Source organism: Oryza glaberrima, chromosome 2 (genome assembly GCF_000147395.1).
Source record: "Oryza glaberrima chromosome 2, OglaRS2, whole genome shotgun sequence".
NCBI lineage: Eukaryota > Viridiplantae > Streptophyta > Magnoliopsida > Poales > Poaceae > Oryza > Oryza glaberrima.
In genome coordinates, this window is record NC_068327.1 from 32,399,292 (window position 1) to 32,416,021 (window position 16,730).

General features: G+C 40.1%; 1 long non-coding RNA gene across 4 annotated transcripts; it reads right to left on the reverse strand.

Annotated features, from left to right (window-relative positions):
* Positions 1-2,422: 2,422 nt before the first annotated feature.
* Positions 2,423-13,064, reverse strand: LOC127763441 (uncharacterized). Of its 4 annotated transcripts, XR_008015718.1 has the most exons (7): positions 12,767-13,064; positions 12,552-12,633; positions 12,329-12,462; positions 9,449-11,143; positions 8,144-9,362; positions 7,321-7,464; positions 2,423-2,437 (listed from the first exon to the last, which is right to left on the reverse strand). It is a non-coding gene; the product is annotated as an uncharacterized LOC127763441 (long non-coding RNA). The 4 variants fall into 4 exon arrangements; XR_008015717.1 differs by lacking the exon at positions 2,423-2,437 and having other exon boundaries at positions 7,265-7,464; XR_008015715.1 differs by lacking the exons at positions 2,423-2,437; positions 7,321-7,464 and having other exon boundaries at positions 7,510-9,362.
* Positions 13,065-16,730: the final 3,666 nt, after the last annotated feature.

Sequence of the window (16,730 nt, forward strand, 5' to 3'; positions counted from 1 at the left end):
AACAAATCCCTAACTTTTGCTAGCAGATGAAGCCGATGGCGCTGAAGATGATGAGGAGAGCGATGACGTGTGTGTTAATATCAATGTGAAAGAAGTGAATTCTTCAGGACTTACAGAGGGCTTAGACAGGGTGACCCCTCTCTCCCCTGCTGTTTAATTTAGTAAGTGATGCACTTGCGAAGATCTTTAAGGATGCAAAAGCTGCTAACCTTCTGTCTGGACTCATTCCCCATCTCATCCCTGAAGGCCTAACACACCTGCAATATGCATACGACACTGTGATCTTTATTCCTTTCATTGACAGAGAGATTGTGATAACAAAGTTCCTCCTTTATTGTTTTGAAGAGCTTTCTGGGATGAAAATAAATTATCAGAGAGAATGTTGCAAATATGCTTAACTGTCCCCTAGGAGAGTTTCCTATGATGTACCTTGGACTTCCTATTAGCCCAAACAAGCTGCTGAATGCAGACCTAGACTTCTTACCACAGAAGTTGGTCAAGAAACTCGGTTTTTGGAAAACATGTTCCTTGTACTATAGTAGTAGAGCTGTTCTTATCAACTCTTGTCTCTCTTCTATCCCTACTTATGCAATGGGCTTATATTTACTGCCTGAAGGGATTCACCAGAAAATGGACTCAATTAGAGGCAAATTCTATTGGGCAGGCCTAAGTTCTAAAAGAAAGTATCACATGATAAGATGGAGGAATTTAGCTTTCCCTAAAGAGTTTGGTGGCCTGGGTTTCACTGAAACTAGAGCTTTCAATATAGCCCTCCTGGCCAAATGGATCTTTAAACTTGAATCAAAAGAAAAGAGTTTGTGTCTTGATCTTTTAAGAAACAAGTATATGAGAGATAGAGGCTTTTTCTATGGTTCAGAGGTAGGGATCTCCCAATTCTGGAGAGGATTACTAAATATCAGAAAGTGGTTTGTTCTTTGGGGAGAATGGGCTCTAGGAAAAGGGGACCATATCTTGTTCTAGGATGACGTTTGGATAGGTAATTGCCCCCCGAGAATTAGGTTCCTAGGGCTCTATGAAATTTGCAACCAACAAAGAATAATTGTGAAAGAGGTGGCTCAAGAGGGGTTAGAATGCATTACTTTCAGAAGACTTTTTGGTAATGCAGAGCTGACTGAGTGGAGAGAGTTATCTGAACTAACACAAGAGATTGCTTGCACCGATGAGGCTGATGTGCTCAAATGGGTTCATGGAAAGAATGGAGTCTATACCTCGAAATTGTTATATCAGTTGTTAACTTTTAGAGGTGTACTTGACCCCAAAATGAATATACTGTGGAGACTACCGATTCCTCTTAAGCAAAAACACTCTCTGGCTAGCAATGAAAGATCGGATCCAAACCACTGAACAATTGCGACAAAAAAACTGGGAAGGTTCAGAGGCTTGTGAGCTTTGTGGTGTCACTGAAAATGCTCAACATGTCATTTTTACTTGTCCCATGGGATCTTTTATATGGTGTTTTGCTAGAGATGCGTTTAGCTGGAACTTTGTTCCTTCATCCTTTGATCACTTTTTTTGCATCAATGTTGAAACCTAATGACAATTCTCATAATACTCTGAGTTGGATGTTTTTGGCAGCTGTGAGCTGGCAACTCTGGCTAACTAGGAATGACATGATTTTTCGTGATAAATTGATTGGGTCACCGCTCACGATAATCTATCGTGTGATTTCCCTTTTGCAGCACTGGAAGATACTAGTAAGAGCAAAGGGCGCCCTAGGCTTGGAGTTTTGTGACCTCGTCACTGCTTGAGGAAACAAGAAGGTTCCACCCGCAGGCAGGAATAGGCTGAGCTCCTTTAAGTTTTCAGTTGTTAGTCCTCTAGAGTTCTGCTTTAGCTCCCGAACTTTGAGATCGCTGGATGTTTGGGTTCTCTTCTTCGAGTTTTTTTGCTTTCCCTTTGGCCTGCGTGCCTGTTATCATGTTGCCATGTTCCCAGAGCGAACTTGTAAAGCTGGTCTCCCCAGCAAAACAATCTATTGCTTTCTATAAAAGCAGGGCGTCAAGCCTTTGATCTAAAAAAAAAAGGCACGGCGATTGGGATTGCCTAGATATCCGTTTACTTCTGCAGTAACATGCAATTTTACGGGCACCAACACATACATAATTTGTTCAAGAAAAATACATACACAATCATACTTATTGCAGTAACATGCAGTACATTTTTTTATTGCAATACAACACTATATAACACATAGGATAAGGCACACTATGACAACAACACACTATATATACTGTAACATGCAGTAACGTGCTTCTTTAGGCAGTCGGCACGACGGCGGCAGCGGCGGTGGCGGCGTCGACGGGGTGTACCGTGCGAGCCCTCCTCCCAGCCGCCCACCACCGGGCGGCGGCCTTCCAGCCGGTGCAGCAAACAAGGGTCACTGCAGCGAGCAGTACGGGGATGACCACAATCGAACCTGCAAAATGCATTATTTAGTAATCCCGAAAGAATATATATATATGTGTGTGAAGACCTATGACCTCCTAGTTGAAGAAAACATATTTTCTCGTGGCTAATGATTTAGTACAGATGATCTTCTTAATGAATGAAATGTACTTTTCATGTTAAAAAAAACTAGTCATTATGCCCGTGCGTTGCAACGGAAAGATATATTTCCTGAATACCTAATTTTTAATTAATTTTTTTTGTGTTAATTGTTTTATCATCTATGAACAAACCGAACAAATTATAGTGATTTAATTATTTTAATTTGAAATCTAAAGTAGTAAAAAAACTAAAGTTTTTCGCCACCAGATTGCACCACGTCATCGGAGAAACATAGGCCGTCCGATTGCCCCTACAGATGATGTGAGCTGTTGGATTCATTGATTGGCAAAATCTTTCGCAATAAGATCCTTCCACCTCCCTAGTATTACCATTTTTCATTTTCACCCCTGCTACCTGGATCTGTTGCGACACTGTCTCGGGAGGCCGCCTCCCCTTCCCTGGTCGCTACGCCGCCCTCACTCCCGGGACTAGGAGGCGGAGGTGCTAGATTGTGTGCTAGTCCCATCTCCAAAGCCGCTATGTCTCCTCCCAATCTCCACCACATCAATGGGGACCGGAGAGGTAAGAAGAAGAGCCTGCAGTGGGAAGCAAAGGAATCCATACCTCCCCTTTCTCCGCTTCCACCTCCCCCTGCCCTAGCCACACCCCATCCTATTCCTCCTCATTCCCATCCCCAACACTATTGCGGCATCACCTCCTCCTACCTGTTCTGGATCTGGCGATGGTGGGGCTGATTCGGATTCGGGAGGTATGGCTCGACCTGACGGCGATGCACGCGGAATTTCACTTGCCGCCTTATCTTCTGCATCTCCACATGAGTGCCTCTGGTTCCCAGGACCTACTCTGCAGCGCCACTTCTCCAATGACGATGGCCAAGGGAAATACAAAAAGTCCCAACATCGACAGCTGTGGTGAGTATCTAAACTCCTTGCTCCTTACGGTGTTCGTCTTGGTAAAGCATGTACGATGTACAGGAACCACGGCTTCACCTAGTGCTAAGAAGTTGATTTAGACTAAAAAGGTGATCAATAAGTTCTATAATGGAGTCCTTAATTAATCCTCTCATGTAATTTCAGTTTTTGGGTGGGCAAATTTCATTTAAGAGCACTGTAAAAAGAATGCATCCTATCAAAATGTAACTTCAGGTTCATTAATTATAAATAGTTACATACAATTATTTCAATAGTTATCAAAGATATGTGTGGTAACAAATGAATTTATAAGTGGATTGAAATAGTATTTTCCTCCGGATGCCCAACGTCCAACTCACTGAATCAATTCGATGGCAGTGGTTCACCGGGATATAACTAATACTAATAATTTCCCCCAAAAAAGTAAGGAGTAGTACTAGCTATTCATGCATTTAGAAAAAAAAAAAAGGTTGCTCCTAACATTATATAAATGACTGGTGTATTGCTATATTTGTGTATCTACATATGTTTGTCTAACGAGCAAAGCTGCAGCAAGTAGGGGAGTGGAAACCTATAAAAGATAATTCTACAATGTGTTTGCTTAAGCTTAAATGAAATTTGACTATTAAAGATCAAATGTATTTGACTCTAAGTACACATTTAGCTTCCGGTTTGCTGTGAAGGGTGTATTCACTGATTAAGAATGAATTTTGATAATTTATGAAGCAAATAATAAAGCAATCAAATATTGTATTATCAGGTATTTCTTTTTCTTGATGTTATGAGTTTTAAAGCAATGACTGTAATATTGATTTGCGTTATTGGTCTTTGCCTGAAGTGACAATTATGAAATAAACGTCCTGTCAAAATTTGTGGTTTCATTTTTTATTCAACTTGCTACCATGCATCTAAGGTATGAATCATGAACATTAGTACTTCTTGAATGGTAAAAACTGGATACGAGTTGTTGAGGAATAATATTGTTTGATAGAACAAGAAATTTATTGTTGTTGACTGTGTCATTAAATCAAGTCCTTTTTATTTTCTTCGCACAAATTCTATTAAGAAAGCATTTCAATTGTGCCTCCAAAGATAATTTTCAAAATTTCTAGAAACCACCCAAACTTTTGTGCATATACCCATTTAATCAAATTGGAATGTTGTATATACCCATTTAACCAAATTGGAATGTATCTACTCAACCTTTTGTTTTTAAGCTATGATTCCACTGGTTTAGCAGATGACATCTGAACATATGTCCCCAAATAAATGGTATTGTGATCATCTTTTTCACAGGTTAGATACTAACCATTTCATACTGAGTGTTTTGGCTTCACTTCCCCCCAAATATATACTTTGAATCCTATGATAGAAACACCCTCAAATGATGGTACAGACGCAACAGGTGCAATTATCTCCCCAAAGGTAAAACCGTAAAAGTATCTTCTCTGTTAAAATTTGAGAGTTTTGGAACTTGCAGATCTTATCAACAAGGAAGCTGGCACCATCCAAACCAGGTAATATTTTTCTTAGTACTAAAATGTACAAATAATCTCGGAACTTCAGAGACGCTGATTCTAACTTTCTGAGATGTGTTCAACCATGTGGATTGCTTATCAACTTCAAACTTATAATGCTTAGTACAGTATCATACTATGTAACAACCTGGAAGTGAAATTCTACCTACATTTAGGTTGTGTCCTGTGCAAGCATGATAATAATAATTATTATTATTAGTCAACTTTAGAAAGCACCTACTTTAAATTTAATATTTTGTTCGCCCAATGGTCTAATGGTGCCATTATAAGTTTCATGATAAACTAATGGTTGATTTCACGTAGATTCAGAATTTAACTACTCCCTCTGTTTCAGTTTATAAGATTTTCTAATATTGCCCACATTCATATAGTGTCTAGATTCATTAACATCTATATGAATGTGGGCAATGCTAGAAAGTCTTATAATATGAAACGGAGGAAGTAATTGTTTGTCCAGTCCCTTTCAAAGTCATAAATTAAATTATTGTGTATTTTATGAGAAAATATTGTGGAATAAGCATGTACTAGCCACTGGATGAGATGACTGAACTTTGGAAACCAAAAGATCTTCTACATGGTATTTGAACCTTACTTGCAAATATAGGTTAGTTCTAACTAACTATTTACCAAGTCCTATGTTTTTTTAAGAAAAATAAATTAAGAGTTAATCCCATTATCATATTATGGTCTATGTATACAGGGCTTATATGTATACTGGGCTAAGTCTTTTGCCCAGCCAGCTCGCCTATGGAAACGGCGAAAGGAACCAGAAGGTTTGCTCCTATGTTGCGGTTGTGATTAATGCCAAGCCCTTTGCACCTGCCATGTTCCAGGTTGTGATTTCATAGAAACCAGAAGGTTTCCCATTAATTTTGAGATGCATGGATCATATTGTACTCTTATCCGGTTATGAGATACAGATCTAACAATAGCGCTGTGGCAAGCATGGAACAAGATGGAGCCTGAAGCAAAATTCTCAAAACACCTGTTGAAGTCAATTTCAGGGCCATCTTTTTATGCGAACTTGGAGCAAGCTTCTAAAGATGCGAGACATGAAAATACAAGAAAAGTTGGATACCCTGATTGAGGGAAAGGACAATTTCATGATATTTCTATATGTCTAATAAAAACATAGTTCATCATATGATATATTACGACCCATAAATATAGAGCTTTTCTACAGGTATCTAAAGTCGTGCAATGCACGACCAAATGGCTAGTTTGTCTTGAAATTCACATAGGTTTTCAAATGTTCATATATTTAAACTGTTGGCTATTTCAATTTTTAAGCTAATTAATATTTTGGCCTTTGGTTAGAAACATCAGGCCGAAGAAGACTTGTAATCCTAGTAAGCCTATTTGTCTCAGTTATAGGTTTTATAATATTTTTTGATTAATTATTTTATTCAGAAATTATAGTGATTGAGTTATTTTAATTTGAAATTTGTCTTAAAATTCACATATTATATCAAATGTTCATATATTTTAATTTTCTTCTATTTCAATTTTTAGGCCAATATTTGGGCCTTCTGTTTGGACCATATAGGCTGATGAAGAACATTAACAAAATAATAAGCAAAATTAAAAATGTATTTTCTTCCAATCAGGACATACATCCACAGATCCACTGCCAAAGCTAGTTGTATCATCGTAAATTCGTAATTTGCATCAGCGGCTTCGCGCCACCGCCACGCAGCTCGGCGACGCGGCATTGTTCGATCGGCCGGAGCCCAAAGGTTAGCGTTATCTGGTGACGCATAAAAAACGGATGTAGGCAAGTTGGCAATCGAATAGTAGCATTGTAGAAAGCGATTAGATCAGTGGGTAACATGATCGGAAAGGGAAACGTCAAGTGTGGTTTGTGGTACGATTATAAAACGGAAAAGAACAATACGATACGTGAGAGCCGGATCGGACGCAGACCAAACAATGATGGAAGATGTGCATAATCCAGCTCAATTTCAGACGCGTGCTCGAGAGAAGATTAACGAACGCGTGACGAATTTGGTGTAATCGTGGTGCAAGACTGACTTGATCGGCGGGAGTAGCCACCGGGGACGGAAGGAAAATCCATCCAAGGCAGACATCGATTCCGATTTGGGGGCATCACACGTGCGCGAGGCAGCGGGAGAGAACAGACGATGACGGACAAATATAAGGTGAAAAGATACAATCCGTATTCTTTAAGTATATGTAAAGAAAAGATATAGGTAAAGATAAAATTAAAGAACAAACTCTAATACCAAAATCTTTGACAAAAACATATTTAGTTTTTATATATAATAGTAGGGATAGGGATATAGTAGAGATAGAGATACAAAGCGAAGAGAAAAGATACGGACCTGCCACCTGGGCTCCCCGCCGGTCTCGGACGCTTCGGCTGTCGTGCATCGCCTCCAGCGCTATGTGCCCGTCGCCGCCGTCGCCTGGCATTGTCACACACAGAAGTACAGAACGAATCCTGTGAGGCTGCAACCTACAAGCACCTACAGTACAAAAAAATCACTAACCTTCGAGGAACCAAATGACAATTTAAAGAAGGAAGAATGCTCTCTCATAGGCTCTGACTCAGACTCATCCATCTACTTGAAAACATATGCGGAAAGACATTAGCTGAACACATTAATTAACATGTAGAGACAAAATGGAATTGAGAAGGTGAGTTATTCACACAAGGTCGAAGCACCAATAGCAGTATGCAAGTATAACAAAGATAGCAGCGGGCGGCGGCTCTCTCTACCCTCAAGATTACGGCTCTACCTATTAATATTACTAGAGCCTGTGGCGCGCCTTTGCGCGCCAATTGCATATAGCTGGTGTGGTGTAAAAGTTGATTCCATTATTAGAAAGCGGTGGAAGCATAATATTAACCGTCGCTGATAATGTGCGCCGCTAGTAGACAGTTAGGTAGAAGGAGCTGAAAATTAGGAAAGGCAAATAGACACATACCGAACAAAATATAAGAAAACATGTAATCGCCATGTTAACTACATATAGGCAGATTGGTAGTTCGTGGTCTCTAGCAGCAGGTACATACATAGATGGTATCTTATATTGACAAGGGAGTGCAGTATGCATGATAAGCACTTCAGGTGCAAAAACTAATTAGCATAGTAACAGTGGCAGAGTAGGTACGTGTTTCGTCTCCATAGAAATAAATCTTACAGTTTCCTGCTAGCATTGGCGCGCCTCCTGGGGATATAGGTTGCTGAATGTTGTTACTCCTAAATATGAACATCATATAGCTTGTCCGTTAGGAGTCCTCGCTTGAAGTAGTGGGCCTTGGTGTCTACATGGCAAGTTTGACAGCAAAATTTGCCAGCCACGGTAGCAATCTAAATTCATGTGTAGTCAAATATGCATGATAATTTTTACATCATTCTTCTACCTGTAGGAGAACCATTCAAATATTGACAACCATTTACGGTACTACTAATATAATTAAAGAGGAACAACGCCACCATTTCAAACACAGGTTTGTTCATAAACAGATGAATAATAATATTCGTGGGCTATAAATGGATCGATAACATCATCTGTATGGTATATATAACTTTGGCATTACAGCTTGATGCCTTCAAGTAAGATGCTACCAGTTGAGTAATTACATTTAAAAAGTATTGTTAATTCATGCTTTAAAAAAGCAACTTAATAAATTTACGAATGGGTATAAGTAGATGAAAATGTTGTTGGATCTTATGGTTTTCCTTTTTTTTCTACTTTTATCCTTTTGACCATAAGGTGAAAGCAGAAAGCTTGTTCATGGTGAAGAAAGAAAAACAGAACAAAATCACAATGGAAAGTATGTACATTGACTTAAAAAGCACAGAGAAAAAAAATAAAACATCAAATCACAAAAGTGACACCTTTTTTTATTGACAATAAGATTATCAGGTGTACCATGTGTGCAGTGTGCCTGAAGATGTAGCACCAGAACCAGAAACACATTTTGCTAGAATAGCAAGTTCCCTTTAAAAACGTCTCGACACTATTAAAGAAATGTTCCTTTTCATCAACCTCACAGAGGTGGCAAAAGTAAATATTTGTTATGCCATTGCAGCAATCTCAGAAGGAAGAGTGTCTGATCTAGATTCATAAGGCTCGTCATAGTACCACCAATAACTTGCTACATAGATACATATATATTTTTACAGGAGAACAATCATCACATAATTATACAAGTAAGGCAAGAAGGCTATACTGTTGGCAAGTTTAGGTACATAGGTAGATTTATGTATCGGGGCACACGTTACGAAAGGGTATAGTATTGATTGAAATATACAAGTGGAAGGGTCATACTGCAGATACTATTGTACTGATAGCTTTGACGTTATGTCGGTCGATTTATTATAAAAAGGATAGAAAGTATAAGCATCGAACTGACCTGGTGAAGTAGGAAATCATTAATCATATGGGGAAGATGATATGAATACATGCTGTTTGTAATATGATAAGGAGTAAGTTATGTACCTTCTTGTATTCAAAGGGCAAATCACAAGAGATATAGCAAAATCATGGCTCATCCACCTTGAGTTCCTTGAGGTTGTTCATGTATATCTCCATTGCTCTCTCGACGGAACAGCAGCAGTGAGGATAATATCCATCAGACGTAAACTCAAATAGAACTTTGACAGCTCCCTTCTGGATCCACATTGCTCGAGCTAATGGAGCTCCTCCATTGGCCATTTGATCTACCTGGGGATCCTCATCAGCGATGTCTGAACGTGCTGATGAAGCCTAGAGAGGGGGGGGGGTGATAATAGACTGTCCCTGAAAACTTAAAAACAAATCGCAGCGGTAAAATTCAAACAGACCCGGAACTTCCTGGTAAGGAACTCCGGAACTTCCGGCCTGCCAGGCCCGGAACTTCCGGTGTTGTTAGGACAGGAACTTCCGGGTTACATAACAAGGATGAAAAATCAAATTTCGAAACAGGAGACTAAGCCAATCTTCACAAGATGATGCACAGGTATTCTAAGCAGGGGATAGATCACAGAAACATCCACAAAAACATCACAGAAAGAGACAAGAGCGATTTTTTCCCGAAGTTCGGATCTTGCGATCCTACTCTCCGTTGAGGAGCTCCAAAGAGCTGGGTCACGATTAACCCCTTGCCTCACTTGTGCGAAAACCCCAGAGGAAATCCACAGCCTTCAACCCCAAACACTCCTAGGCAAATTTCTAGAATTGAGTGACCACCAAGATCCAACTCAACCTACTTCTAGAAATCCGCCACAAGTGTAGGTTGCTCTACTTGGAAAACCTCTAGAATCTCAGCACAAGAACTTCATTAACTTACCTCGTTCCCTTTCGGAGGAGAGGAGATCCTTCACAAACTTACCCAGGACATCCACAATATGCAACGGATTCTCGCGGGCGACACCTAACCGTCTAGGAGATCATCTCCAAGAGTAATAAGCACCGAGATGACAGCCCACGAGATATTCCAAGTGCTCACCCAAGATCCTAGTCTTCACACATCTCCAAATCTTCCTCTCTCCCTCTCAATCTCTCTTTCTCACAAGAATTAGGCTCTAGATTGAGTGGAGATGGCAAGAAACACTTAGGAGAGGCTAGCAACAGCTCTTGGGATGAAAAGTGAAAGTGGAATGGCCAAAAAACGAGCTGGAAACGAGCTGTATATGTTTAACGGCTAGGTGACGTCATCTAGCCGTTACTCAATTTTGAACTGGAAACTAGACATGAAGTTCCGGACCTAGAAGACAGGAACTTCCGGATAACACTTAGGAAAATTTCTTTCATCAGACCGGAACTTCCGGACTTGGAAGACAGGAAGTTCCGGACCTGCATTTTTGGACAGATGGAGTATTTGCAAAAATAACTCCTAGGGAAACTTTGACACTTGGTTCACGCTAAGAGCACTTGACATATCTCAGAGCATCACCTGGAACCCCTCTTAATAGTACGGTTTATCCTAAAAACTCGATTGCAATAAATAAACTATCATATACACTTCTCGAGTTCCGGTCCGCTTTGATTTTATACTTTTGGGGGGTCTCCAAGCATCCATCTTCCACACCTTGGACTAATGCATCTGAAAGTAGCTCAATAAACTCATTAGTCCCTTAACCACATGTCATTAATCACCAATACCCACTAGGGGGATTAATGCACTTCCAATGTCTTCCATAGATGCCATGATTTCTGCAGCATTGGAAATGGAATTAGTCTTATGATAAAGAAGTATTACACTAATAGGGGATTGTTCAATGTATTAAATTTATAATACCATATAGTTGGTTAGTTTTGAGGTCCCATTCAGTGTTTTAGATTCATATTAAAATCTATACCTTGATTGATGAGAACCACACCAGGGAATGTGTGGGTAACCAAAAGAACAGGCACACAAAAATAAAATTAGCATTGGGGCATTGGGACCATGAATATAGTGTTGATTTCATGGTTCAAGCTGAAAGCGCACGATATGGTGGGAGGTAGTGAGGCACAATTCAATTTCCATAAACTTGCATACAGGCTTCCAAGGGAACAAAGAAATTGATTTGTTTGATCAGATCAAGCAAGCTAATAGCTAGACCTAGACCGGGACCAAATCAAAGGCCCTGTCAGCCATAAAAGTAGAAAATAAAAACTACTCTAACATGGAAAAGCTTACTCTGATAAACATAAGCAGCACGAATCTAAATACTGATGGCAAGCTGAAAAAGGAAAAATCAACCTCATGATGAAACAATCATGTATAATATCATTTGTTCTGTTCTGGTGGTAGGAACATGAGATATCTCATCATCTCCTACCCCATTCAGAGTTGGTTGCGAATATTCTTTTAGGAAAGCAACTCTCTTATTCAGAAAACAACAACAGCAATATATGTAGAGCATCTTACAATTCTAATTGTATTTGGAAGAAAGTATATGAACAACAAGCATGTGTTGATTCTGTCCTTCAAGTTGTTTCAATGTTCATTGCTCATATATTGTTTTCGTAATGTACGGACTGGTAATTTAAAGTATAGGATTAATGATCTGTCTATGCTGATAAGCTGATTAGGCTAAAAGAATGAGAACATGTAGCTTGCGGTCCACACGATGGTTATTATCCAAGCTGAATATGCAGGGGAAGGCAACATTTTACAACATGCAACAAAGGTCGGCCTCTCTCAGTTCAGACAGCATCCAAAAGAAAAATATAAACACGCACACTTCATTAATAACAGTAACAACTGTGATTACAATCTAGACCAATCTCCAAAATCCAAAGCTGGAACAAGTCACGTTTCAGAGATCAGTAACAGCAGGAGCAGAACGAAACACTTGTTTGAATGGCATTTAGAACACCGTACCCAATCAGTCAATCAAATATGTTTCTTACCTCTTCCAGTATAAAGAAGATTGCTCTCTAAACGATGGCTGACCCGCAGGTACACCAGATCTGAGTCTCCAGAGCGCCAGTTGCGCTCAGCTGCACGGGATGCGGCCTAGAGACTTCGCAACGATCAAACTCTGCTGGAGAAAAGATCGACGAGGGCATGTGAGCGAAGGATGTGACAGAAGCAGACCAAAGGAACAAACAGGAAATCTTATGGCGTTCTTACCTAAGCAGGAAAAACCAGGAAAATGTAAGTGGTGGAGAGGCTGATGGTGAGTCGGTACCCACCATGCACGAATGCAAAATAGCTGCGAATTTGAGTAATGGAGACGATCCAAACGAAGAACAATTGAAATTAGTTGATAGAAACAAAGACAAGGAATAGAACGAATCAAACGTGAGCATGGAAGACCAAGAAACATATCGGCAAGGAAACTTCACCTGAGTAGATCTCACCCGTCAGGATCCATGACCAAATGAGATGTTATTCATCGCTCGATCTGCAGTCGTCGACCCACACCACTTGCATCTGTGTTCACCGATAAGGGGTGGAGAAGAGGGGCCGCCTCAATCCGCCGCCGAGGTTGACACCGTCCCTCAATCTGCCAAGGTTGAGCTCGGCGGCACCGTGGAGCTTCTCATCCAATACGGCGACAAGGAGCGGATGGCGACGAAAAGGGCGAAACCGGCTGGTGGGAGTGGGAGGATAACAGTTGTGGCGCCGCCGGCTGCGACCGTAGCGGACGAAGGCAGCGGTACCTTAGCACCCGCAATGGTAAAGTCAATAGACTCGATTAATAGTAAACCACCTTAATAATAGTATGTCTACATTGGTATCTATAGCTCTTTCATGTATTGCCTCGTTTTTCTCTATAGACTATCTCTAAGTTAGTAGATAGTTTTACTCTCTCTCTTCATTTAATACCTTCCAAGTAGGAAAATATGTTGACATAAATCTCTTGTAGATAACCTATAGATAACCATTGTGAGTGCCCTTAGAGCAAGTATAATAGTGACCTATAAGGCTACTATAAACTTAGATGGAGGAGAGAGGTAGTGAAAAATTAAGGATGTTGGCTCTCATACAAGAGCTAGCTTATCACAAGCTCCAAGACAAATACATTAAGTGAGAGATAGAGAGAGGAGAAAAAAATTGTACCAACCTTATAACTAATTTATTATATATGTTGGCTTTAAGATGGGCTAATAGTAGGAAGTTGGCTATATTATTATCCTTGCTCCTAGAGCAGGTTTAATAAGGTAGATTGAGCCGGCGATATGAGCTACACGTCAGATTGGATGATGACATGGACGAGAGAAGGGAGGAAAGAGGATGCGAGCGGACGGTAAATTAGTCGCCAGTGCACACGAGCTCCTAGGCGCCTGTGCATTGCTTTTTGTCAGTCTTGCAGAGCGGAGTGAGAGAGGGAAGGGTAAAGAAGAAAGAGATTGAGGTGATTAAAAAATTAATAAAGATATTACTTGTTTAACGTGTCAACAGCTTACTATTGTACTCTCTAGCTATAAGATGACATGGTACACATTTATAGCCTGTAGCTGGCGATACTATTAGAGCAGGTACAATAGTGGGCTATAAGCCAGCTATAAACATATTTTAAAGAGATAAAGAAAGAGAGAGAATAGCAGCGGGCTACAGATATGTAGCCAGCTACAGCACGGACTCTAAAACGTAACGAGTGTATGACAGGTAGGACCGGGTATTAATAGTATAGTAAGCAACCATTGTATGAATTGGCTATTACATCGGCTCTAGATGATTTGTAGTTAGTAGTTGGCTATCCTATTAAACTTGCTCTTAAACCTGCTCTTAGAGGAGATGAGCAGTGAGTTGGAAGGTAACGTGAGCAAATAAATGACCTTAGCATATTGATCCTATGCTTTCCATCCCCACGCTTCTTTCTTAAGTACTAATACTAGAAAAATCATCAGCACGCCAGTTGGCGTGCTTCAAAATTTATAGCCTGTGACATGATCAGAATAATTTTGCAAGTCTTTACATAATTAATTTAATTATCAAAGGTTGAGAGTGGAAATACAATAGTAATATATGCCTTATTATGTTACCTACTTGTTATTTAAAAATGCATGTTCAGTAAGAAATTACGTGTAGCTTTCATAAATTGGAAAATTTTGTTTGCGAGCTGTTGGATTTTCAATTATTATCATAGTCAATCGACCACATCTAGCATCTGAAATCGTCAGAGCTATACAGTGCAACTGATATCCATGGGTGCTTTCTTTTTCTTTTACATTGTGATTTTTTTAAGGAACACAGTAGAGGAGGCTCCGCTGTTAAATTTTACATTTTGGATTTTGGTTTGTTTCTCTATTTTTTTAGCTCCCTTTTTTTTACATATTTTGATTTTCAGTTGTGTTATCTTTTTTTTGGAGCTTCAAATTTAGAGATATGTTTTTTTTTACATTTTAATTTTCCATTGTTTTCTCTATTTATTTTTTGAGCTCCAGTTTCAAAGACCCGCTCAAAATTGGGGTGCAAGCAGGTCACCCGCAAACCCACTTATGGGTCAAAATAAACGAGTTCGCAGGTTAGTTTAGCCTATAAGTGGGTTTTTATGGGTAGCCGCTTGTACCCTTAGCTCAAAAGCATCTAGGCTCTAGACTTGAGTTGTTGATTTTTCTCAAAAGAAAGTCTTGGCCTTATTATTTCTTTTGACAACTATTTTTTCACTATAACATGTCATTATTCATTTTCCAATTTATGGTATTTCTCCTAGTTTTTCCTAAATTTTGTGCTGTATCGTTTTTCGCTGTGTAATGTTTATTCTAGGGGTAATATTTTTGAGATCATCCAAAGGATCTAGGTGTTCTTAATTTAATTTATTGACTATACTTCTACGAGCTTGGAAGTATCTAAAGGATTGTAACCATGAAAGCAGAGCGTAGCTAGCAGGCTAGCTGCAGGCTGCATCTTGTCTTTGTTCCACGTGTCAACATTTTGTAAGTCCATGTGGACCAATCAGGTAGGAGAAGACAGGCTAGCTTGAGAAGTTACTGATCTGACTATCTGAGATTGCACAGGGACACGTGGCTGATTTTCAGATGAACTAACCCTAAATAATCAGTGAGCCACGTGGCCCAATCACACGCCTCATTTCCACCCCTGAAATCGTATATAAAGATTTGACTGATCTATGGGCCCACATAACTAAAGGCCCACGCTGCAGTGATTGATGCAGATGCAAGTGTACCAAAGCTCGTGCGGTATGCGAAACGGCGTGCCTTCCACTCGAGGCGACGACGCCCGCACGCCCCTTCGGCTTCGGCTCACCCAGCCAATGATCCGTGGGCCTAGCAAAGACCAAGCGACGCGATTGGCAACTCAGATCCCGCACCAAGCGTGGGCGCGGCAGCCGAAGCGACGAAACGTGCAAGCAACAAAAATACTACTCCCTCCGTTTTACCATGAAATATTTCTCACATTTATTTAATATTAATGAATCTAAATATATATATCTATCTAAATTTATTAAGATCAATTTAAATATAGAAAATACTAAAATGACATACATATGAAACGGAAGAAGTACAACCGAAACCAAACTCAATCAAACGCTGACCAATGGACCCAACAAAACAAAAAAAGGCCCACCACACAGGCACCGCAAACCACCATACACAGCAACGATGATTTAATCAGAAAACGCATGCACCTACCAACCACGAGGCCACGACCCAACTGCTCCACACCTACACCTACGGCTTGTTTGGTAACTCGAAGGAAGAGGATTGGGAGTTTACACGAGGAAAATGATAAAGAGATTAAGATGTGAATTTGATTTTTAATCCCAATACCTTGTTTGGTAGAGGTAATAGAAATTGGTAGGGAGTTTAGTTAAAGATTAGGTCATTAATAAAAACGGATGGCTGAGATTTGCTTAGAGAAAGTAAAGGAGGAATTCCCTCCCATTCTCCCAATTACCTGCCCCTACCCAGGTATTGAAAAGGAGGGAGTTCCTTCCTCAATTCCTCATTCCCATCCCACCGAAATTCCCATGTCTCTCAACCAAACAAAACATTTAATAGCCTCATCCCTCTAAACTTTCAATCCCTCTTAAAAACTCCCTCCAACCAAATAGACCGCTAGGCGCACAAAGCCGCGCGGCAATTGGTCCATGTAGGACAGCAACAGTTACCAACTTACTGCACAGTAATCTGACGTGGCTCGCCCCGGAAGACGCCCAACGTGCGAACCTTTATAGGTTTCTTAATGGAGATACCATGTTTTTTATTTTACTTTGTTTGAACGAATTATATATGGAGATGCCAGGTCAGCCATGCTGAATAGGCAAGCAAAAGCAACACTCAACTCCCTGATCACAAGTTTACAATATCTCGGTGCCAGAAACGGGAGTGTAAGTGCAGG